Source organism: Pinus tabuliformis, chromosome 4_1 (assembly GCF_031772625.1).
Source record: "Pinus tabuliformis cultivar Carrire ecotype Pingquan chromosome 4_1, CPIR1, whole genome shotgun sequence".
Taxonomy (NCBI): Eukaryota; Viridiplantae; Streptophyta; class Pinopsida; order Pinales; family Pinaceae; genus Pinus; species Pinus tabuliformis.
The window spans coordinates 394,532,483-394,542,566 of NC_142303.1; the positions used below are offsets into that span (position 1 = coordinate 394,532,483).

Consider the following 10,084-nt stretch of genomic DNA (forward strand, 5'->3'; position numbering starts at 1 on the left):
GGGTTCCATTAGACTTATCTGTCAAACATATCGCGATCTGCTGACGTGTCAATGTGTATGAGGTAGCAAGGAAACAAGAGCAAGGCGCAATCACCCTAGTGTTTCCAATTGCGCGCAGCCGATGGAATCTAAGATTAGGTCAGTTGTCAATCGTGCAACGGTAACATTTACCCTAATAAGGTGATCGATTTCGTGAAAGGTTTGCAAGTTGGGATCACAAATTTGTTGTCACACAGGAAGAGGTAGGAGTAATGGGATTATTGGATAACCTCTGGGATGATACTTATAGCAGGCCCTCGCCCCGAAAATGGCCTCGGAAAAGTCAGGAAGACTGGTTCTACTATTTCCACCTTGGCAACTCCGTTCGCTCCAGCGTTGTTGTTTTGTATAAATGTCTGATGTTATTTGTATCTGATCAAGATTCCATGTAATTATTTAGATTTGGAAAATATAATTTTTATTTGCTTTTTTGTTTTATATTATTATGTATAGTAGTTTATTGTTTGGCTGTAGATTGGGAAATTTTTTTTAATTAGTCAGTTTCCTAGATTGGTGTGTGGTTGAGATATTCGCACTTTGGAATCGATTTACAAGTAACGTGTTCTCTCTAGCCGTCACCCATACCTCATAGTGTAGGAGGATACAACCAATATGAAAATAAGCCCTAGTCTCACTAGTGTTCAAATATTTGAAGCCAATAACCCATACCCCGTAGTGTAAGATGATACAACCAATATAATATGAAAGTAAGTGATACAACTAATATAATATGAAAGTAAGTTCCATCACTGACTCAGGCTTTTGGTGTTTGGAATCCATCAATGCTGTTCAACCAAAAAATTATATGTCAAATATAAATTAATTATCTTGAGATATTTGTATTATATTATTATCTTGTGAGCAAATAATTTTTGAAAAATTAACTATCTCCATATATTTATATTATATTATTATTTTGTTGAGAAAATAAATTTTCAGTGCCTTAGACAAATTTAATTTTTATACTGGCATGAATCCATATTGAGTCACAATGATTTACTGCCCCTCCTACAGCGCAGATCCATATTAACCCACAAAGATGTATGGTTATATCTCTGTTTGTACCTGGCTTCCCTCAATGAAATTATGTCAATCCTAATATTTAATATACCCTATGATTGAGAGAATTGGGTTACTACTAATAATATTCAAATGTATCATAAATGATGGATCTGAAACACTTGCCTGTAAATTGCCTTAATGATGTAGTGTAGTGAAAGTATCCGGTCTCTTTGGATCTAAAATATTTATTTACGATTTCGTGGCATAGAGTTTGGTTTTGTGGAGATTTCAAGTTAGTTAATGTTTGGTGATGGATTATTTGCAGGGGCCGAAGGGGCTTTATGCAAGTTGACGGAACACAGAGCTAATACAGAGTTTCAGCGATCGAATGATGAGAAGAGTCAAGTAACGCAGAGTATTGTCATTATTAAGCCTCCTGGTTATTCTCGCTCACTCTCTTTGGATAGTCCGCTTTCGCCGGCAGGCTCAAGCCCTCCGATCTCGCCATTTTCTTGTAAGTAGCCCTGATCTGTTTTCTATCGGTTTCTGGCATCAGTGGATTTCTTTCTTATGGTTTACCATGCAATTCATGGATCAGAGTACATTGCATTTATGTTTGTTGGATTGGGAATATTGTTTGACAGTGACACCACGAGAACGAGAGAATCCATGGCGAAGTAATAAGTACAACAAGAACGTTACTGGTGCTGCGAAGAAGAGATCAGAAAAATCTCCAAAGAACCCAGAAGCCAAACCAGTTATGAATGGTCAGTCTTTCCCCTCTCTCTATGTTTAACAACTTTTTAACTTTTAAAATTTTCAAACAACAGCTTTATGAAAAGTGTTTTAAAATTATTATATTAGAATGAATTTTTTTAAAAATAATTATCTATAATTATTATATTAAAATATATATTTTTAAAATTTAATTTAATTTTAAAATATTTGAAAATTAGAAATTCCATTTATTTGTTGTGTAAAATTATTAATCAGATGAATTTGTTTCATAATTCTTATATAAAAATTAAAATATAAAAACGAAATTTATAAAAATTATATATATACAACAATTTAATATATCATATTTATTTTTAAATAAAAAATTTTAAAATATAAATACAATTGTACCTTTAGTATTTTTTTTATTAACAATCCACAATTCACAATGTGAACATTTTTAATGGCTATACTAGTACTTTACACGGACAATATTAAATATTGACCTTTCTAGCTTTTTACCATGTCAAAATTATCGTGAGCTCAGGAGGCTTCTCTCCAAGCTTTTTGAGCATCGAAATAAAATCTTCTTAAATCAAACTAAATAATTGGTTTTTTAGATTTGATAAGCCAAAGTTTGGTCTCAGTTGACGTTAACCATCATCATCATCATCATCATAAATTTAACAAAAACTACAAATTTTTATAATTTGTTTTTTAATCAAATAACAAATGCAACAAACTGATGTAGAGGATTAAGTTAAAATGTTAAACAATTGAATCATTTTGTCATTTTTAAAAAATATTTTTCATATACACTGTCAGGCCAGGCAGTGACTCCTCAAAGAAAAATTGATTCATATGTTTATTCCTTTAGGTTGGTCTTCATTATATACATGAGGGAGAGACTGTTCACTTCATCTCCCGATGACTGTTCATATTACTTATTTATTTATTTGCATTATATTCACCCAATCCTGATGATTAGGTGTTAACATTCCCCCCCTTAATCTGAAGGGATGTTGGTGAGTCCAAGCATCATTCTGAATCGTTCAAACTTTTCTCTTCCAAGCGCTTTAGTGAAGATGTTTGCAATTTGCTCATTAGTGGAACAACGACGGAGATGGATTGTTTTGGCCTCAACATGATGTCAAATCAAATGATTATATTTAGTATTGATGTGCGTCGTTCGATCATGGAACTTTGGGTTCTTGGCCAACTTTATTGCAGAGGTATTGTCAATCATGAGTGGAGTTGATTGTACTTGTTTTACCTGCAAATATTCAAGAATTTTCCTGAGCCACACAATTTCTTTTGTTGCTTCAGCTGCTGCCACGTATTTTGCTTTTGTTGTGGAATCTGCTGGAACTGATTATTTGCGTGATCTCTAGGAGATAGCTCCTGATCCAAGGCTCATAGCATATCCTGAAGTAGATACCCCAGTTTCTTTGTCTCCATCAAAGTCTGAATCAGAGTATCCAATCAAGCTGAAGTCGTCCACCTGTATATACTTGATTCCAAAGTCTTGAGTTCCCTTCAAGTACCTTAGAACTCTTTCTGCAGCAGACCAATGTCCCTCACAAGGCTTTTGCATAAACCTAGAGAGGATTCCAATAGCAAACGAAATGTCTGGTCTGGTAGTAGTTAGATAGTTGAGACTTTCTATAAGCTGTCTATACTTTGTTGCATCCTCAAATTCTTTTCCTTCAATAGATGTGAGCTTTAAGTTTTGTTCCATTGGAGTAGTAAGAGGATTGCATTCTGTCATGCCAAACCTGTTCAACACATCTCCAATGTATTTTTTTTGAGAAAGAAATATGGACTTCAGATGTTGGGTTACTTCAATACCAAGATAGTAATGAACATAGCCCAAATCAGTCATTTCAAAACTTTTCCCCAATTCCTTCTTTATGGATGCAATGTAGCTTTCATTGTTCCCTGTCATTAAAAGATCATTTACATATACCACAAGATATACAACTATTTTACCAACTTTCTTGACAAATAAAGTTGCATAATCAAGATCATAATGTTTGAAATTGAGTTTCAGAAGATGCTCAGTTAGTTTTTCATACCAGGCTCGCAATGCTTATTTGAGGCCATACAAGGACTTCACCAGTTTGCATATTTTATGCTCATGTCGTTTCACAGCAAATCCTTCAGGCTGGGACATAAAAACATTCTCTTTTAGATCTCCATCTAAGAAAGCAGTTTTACATCCATTTGATGGAATTTCCAACCGTTCTGAGCTGCTAGGGCAAGAGTGTCCAGATGGTAGCCCATTTTGCTGTGGGGGCAAAAGTCTCCTCATAATCGACCCCTTCCTTCTGTGCAAAACCTTTTTCCACAAGCCTAGCTTTGTGCTTGTCAAGTGAGCCATCAGCTTTATACTTGTTCTTGTAGACCCACTTGCAACCAATTGGTTTGGTTCCTAATGGAGGATCAACCAGCTTCCAAGTGCCATTCTTTATGAGGGCATCACACTCCTTTTGCATCGCTTCTTTCCATTCATGATGAGAAGTAGCTTCTTTGAAGGAAGTTGGTTCAAAATTTGTAAACAAGTTCAATTCACAATCATAAGAAACATCCATATCAACAGGTGAATTAGAGTCATCTACATCACCTCCATTTTGCCAGTTTGAATTCTAGTTCCTATCTTTCCAACCTCATCAAGATGAACACTTTCAAGTGTCTTTGTCAGCCACTTTGGGGGAGCTTTCTCAAATGGTCCAGGTTGCTTCACTGATTGAGTTGGGACTGAATCAAGGTTGAGTCTCCCAATTCTGTCAATCACATCACTTAAAGCATCATCTGTTGTTGGAGTTTCATGTAACGGAGAGTGTTCTTCAGAAGAAGATTCCACATGTTGATCTAGTATAGGAATCCCCCCTTCAAGATGTGGAATCTGATTATCAAATTCTTGAAATGATTTTGCTTTTGCTGATCTATCCAAGCGATCAAGTTGCTGCTCAACAACATTGTCAGTTTTGGATGATTCAAAAAAAATTACATCTCTAGATACAAAAAACTTTTTATTTACTTCATCATAGAGATAGTATGCTTTGGAGGTGTTTGAATACCCCAGGAAGATACATTTACGACTTCTAGCACCAAGTTTGTTTCTATGTACCTTTGGTATCAAGGCATAACAGGTGGAACCAAAGGCCCTGAGATGCTTTGATGAAGGAACATGTCCATACCATATTTCATATGGAGTCTTGTTTCTAATAGCATTATATGGACATCTATTCTTTATATATGCAGTACATAGAACAGCATCAACCCAAAACATTATCTTTACATTTTTGAAAAAGAGCATGGATCGTACCATATTCAAGATTGTCCTATTCATTCTTTCAGCTACACCATTATGTTGGGGATTATAAGGTACAGGTGTTTGATGTTTGATCCCATGTTGGCGAAGATAGTTTTCAAATTCATTTGATGTGTATTCTCTTCCATTATCAGTGCAAATAGACCCAATATGAGATTGTGCATCATTTTCAATCCATTTATGAAAGTTATTAAATGTTTGAAAAGCATCAGATTTGTTCTTCAATAAATAAACCCAACACATTCTGGTGTAGTCATCAATAAATGTCATCATATATTTGTTTCCATTTGCAGAAGGAACAGGCATTGGACCACATAAATCTAAATGAATGAGTTCAAGTTTTCTATGTGCTCTTGAATGTGAATCATGAAAAGACTGTTTGCTATGTTTTCCTAGAATACAAGCATCACATTGCTTAAATTTCCTAGGAATTGTAAGCAAACCAGCAACACCTTTTTTCTTCAACAAGCGGAGGTTGTCATAGTTCAAATGTCCAAATCTAGCATGCCATAATAAACTTGATGGAAGTGTACCTTCTTCATAATGAGAATTGTATGAGAAATGTTGTGCACGAGCAGAGGTTCCTTGCAACTTGAGAAGCCTTTCTTCTTCTATCCCCGTCATGACAAGTGAGTGGTCAGATGCTTTTCTTACCTCAAGCTTGCCATCAAACATATGAATGGAGTGACCTTGCTAGCGGATGTGAACCAAGGATAGCAAGTTTCTCTTGAGCTATGGGAGATATAGAACATGATGCAGAAGAAAGTCTAGAAGACCAGGCAGTTTAAGCCTGATTGTGCCAAGCCCTGATGGCTTGATTTTTGATTGGTTTGCAAAGTATATTGCTCCATCAACATTGTCAGTGAATTCTTCAAAAAAATCTTTTCTATGAGTCATGTGGCAGGTTGCTCTTGAATCAAGCAACCAATCATTTTTCCAAGAAGCAAGTGAAGCATTAAATAAATCTTCATTTACTCCAATATTACATTGTGCCACAACATAGTGAGCGGATTCAGGTGCTTTACCTTTGTCTGTATCATCAGTTTTACCTTTCTGTTGGTTTCTTTGCTGCTCAATTTTGTCCCATGGTAACTTGCATGTAGAGGCATCATGTGATCCATTTCTTTTGTAGCATATGCAGTGCAAATCTTCCTTTTCTCCTTGAGAGTGTCTACCCCCCCTGCCTCTGAAATATCTTCCTCTTCCTCTTCGACCACCTCTTCCTCTGGAAGAATCTTTAGCAAGATTCTTTTCTTTATGAGCAAGGCACACAACCTCTTCAGAAGATTCAGGGGTTGTCTTCTTTCCAAAAGCTTTCTCTCTTTCAGCAAACTTTTTCACAAGAGAGTCAAAGGTGATATCTTTGAGATTTCCATTTGCTTGCAATGACTCAAGATAATTGGAGTAAGTAGGATAAAGTGCCTTGAGAAAAGCGATAAGAGGAATATCCAATTCAACCTTAGTGGATTTGATATCATGCATTATAGACTTTACTTCAAATGCAAGAGCAAGAGGATCATTATTTTGCAGTTCAAGAGTGAAGAGTTTAATCATGAGTTGAACAACTTCAAGTGTAGAATGTGAGTCATAGAGTTCTTTAAGCTTTTGTAAGGCTTCAAAAGCAATTGAAAATGGCAAAATATGGCGACTCACCTCTTCATTTACAGATGCTGCGATTAATGCATAAGCTTTGATGTTCTTGTTTTCCCTAATGATGACCTCTTTGTCTGAGGTAGGCTGTTCTAGCTCTTTGTCTCCGTCTCCAACACACACTCCTTTCCACAACTCATTGAAAATGAGCGTGTGTTTTATCATCCGGGACCACTCAGGATAGTTCTCTTTGCCAGTGAGAACTATTCCCACGATGGATATGATTGAATGCATACTGTAACAAAAAAACTTCTGCTGCAAAACTTTTACTCTTAATGGGGAAAAAAAATAAGACGGACAACAAATTCAAATGTCAATTGGCATTCATCTAGACAGTGTTAAAGTATAGAATATATGGGTGAGACAACCGAAATATATGGTGAGTGACTATATATATATATATATATGGTAGCCTAAATATACCATAAATATATAAAAAACTATACAACACTGGACACAAAGTTTTACAACGCATAAAACAAAGGTATATATCAGAGTTCCAACAGCGTTCCAGCAGCGTGATAGTGGTCCTTCACGCAGCACTCCCAACTTAAATTCACCACAATGAACAATGCAACTTTCAATTTACACGCAACCAGTATATCAACCCAATACCATGTGCATTCAAAACAGTTCAATATTCAATGCATACCATTTAACATATGCCATGAACAGTTTAATATTCAATGCCCTTCAAAATAGTTCAACGCATACCATGTGATTCGACCAACGGACTAGCATTCAAAATGGTTCAATATTCAACGCATACCATTTAACATATGCCATGAACAGCGTTCAAAACAGTTCAACGCATATCATGTGATTCGACCAACAGACCAGCGTTCAAAATGGTTTAATATTCAATGCACACCATTTAACATATGCCATGAACCGTTCAATATTCAATGCCCTTCAAAATAGCTCAATACAATGCCAAAACAATGTATAGCCAAAAACTTCAATCATATAGCCAAAAAAACTCAACATATATATACCAGCGCTTCTGCATCAACACTCAATAAACTTGGTGTGCTTTGACATCAACGCAGGTGTTCTTTGACATCAACACAGGTGTGCTTACGCAAAGATCACGTACCCAGCAGCTGCATCATGCTCTCAGAGCTCACTTTGACAGCCTCGCGATGGCTCTTGGGGCCACGCAGCAAGAGAACCCTTTGTTGAAACTAGAACAAAATCAGAACACGTCTTCAATGGAGATAATGCTTCACAGGTTCACCATAGTTCCATAGAGGACAATGTTCTTCAGAGTAATTTTGGATCAGAGGGCGGAATGGTTTACTCTCACAATCTCAATATTCCAGTTCTGAAGCCATCCCTCTCTCAACGCAATAGCATTCCTTCATGTAGGTATGGGAACGTTTTTTGAATTTAGGCAGTAAGAACAGTAGATAGATTGCGCAGTAGACAGAGAGGACAGAGAGCACAGTAGACAGTGGACAGAGAGCTCAATAGGCAGACTCCACAGGGGCAGAGGACAGAGAGCAGTAGGCAGAAGGGAGTTACAACTATTTTGGGAGCTGGCTCTGATACCATGTCAAGCCAGGCAGTAACTCCTCAAAGCAAAATTGATTCGTATGTTTATTCCTTCAAGTTGGTCTTCATTATATACATGAGGGAGAGACTGTTCACTTCATCTCCCGATGACTGTTCATATTACTTATTTATTTACATTATATTCACCCAATCCTGATGATTAGGTATCAACATACACTATATTAAATATATTTTTATAATATTGGATAACAATTTTAATCATGAAATTTTCTTTAAAAGTTATATATATCATTGAAATTGTTAATTTTTTTAGTTAAGTGTTATTCACTTTCAATTTTTATTAAAAAATCATGATTTTAGAATATATCTAAAATGTAATATTTTTTTTTTAATTTATCTAATATGTAATAATATAATATTAATTTAAAATAAAAAAATCAAATATTAAAAAAAAAATTATTTTATAATTATAATTAATAATAAATATCAATTAAGATTTATAAACATTTTTTTTATTAAAATTATTCCTTACCAATTTAATCTAAATAATAGAATTAAAAATAAATAAATAAATATATATATATATATATATATATATATATATATATATATCATTTCAAAATAAAAGTTTATCTATTTTTATGTTAGCAATTTACTTTCCTATAATCATCCACTCTTTTTTATATCATCCAAACATCATATCTAGATCTCTCTATCCTCTACTTCATACCTTTTTAATAAATCCATCTCATCAAAATCCCTTTTGGTAAATGAGAAGATTCAAAATCCTCTTTGGTAAATGAGAAGATCATAGTCATTTTTTCACTAGAAAAACATTATAAAATATTTCCTAACACCAATGACCAACATTAACCTCTTTATCATAGCATCACAACACCAACTAGCATATTTCCATTCTTTACTCCATACTTAATAAATCCATCCCATCCAAAATTAAATATCTCATATATTTTCATTCCCTACTCCATACCCCTTAATGAATAGACATCCAATCAAAATTGCAAACATAAATATTCTATTCATTTATTTTCCTAAAAACTATGTTGAATGATACCATATTTGATAATAATATATTGTAATATTAAATAAGCTTTAAGTCACCATGGTTGCTAACTCTACAACTACAAACTCTTCTCCCAAAACTCATATAATTTAATTTTATTTAACCCAAGAATGAGTTTATTATTTCATTAGATTTATTATGAAAAGTTAACACATCTTAAAAGATTGAAGTCATTTTATATAATTTATATAATTAATTTTAATATGCCGGTGTTAATAATTATTATGAAAATTTAACACATTTTAAATGGTTGAAATCATTTTATATAATTAATTTTAATATATCAATGTTGGTAATACTAACACAGTGAATAACAAACCAACATACTTTTCTATGTTTTGTTGGTATATTTTTAGTAAAATTTTAATAATATTCTTTATCTTAATTAAAATAACTTTTATTATTAATCACTTTTTACATTAAAAAATAAGTGCTAAACAACCACCCTACCTATTATATTTGTAATAAATAATTTTATAGTTACAAAATTTATTTAGCATCCACCCTACATATTATACTGATTATAAAATAATTTTATAGTTACATAACTTGTTCAGTACACGATATGTGCAGCTCCATAAAACGAAGTTGACTATGTGTCAAGATTTGTCTAATTGTAATTATTTCATGAGCTCAGAAAAAGATTGTAATTATTTCTACGGAAAATATTATTGCAATTATTTGTACTGAAAAAATGATTTCACGAGCAATACTAGATGGATCCATTTCCCAGCTTACCGTGA

General features: G+C 33.9%; 1 pseudogene; it reads left to right on the forward strand.

Annotated features, from left to right (window-relative positions):
* Nucleotides 1–239: 239 nt before the first annotated feature.
* Nucleotides 240–1,848, forward strand: LOC149175957 (dormancy-associated protein homolog 3-like; annotated as a pseudogene).
* The last annotated feature ends 8,236 nt before the right edge of the window (nt 1,849–10,084 follow it).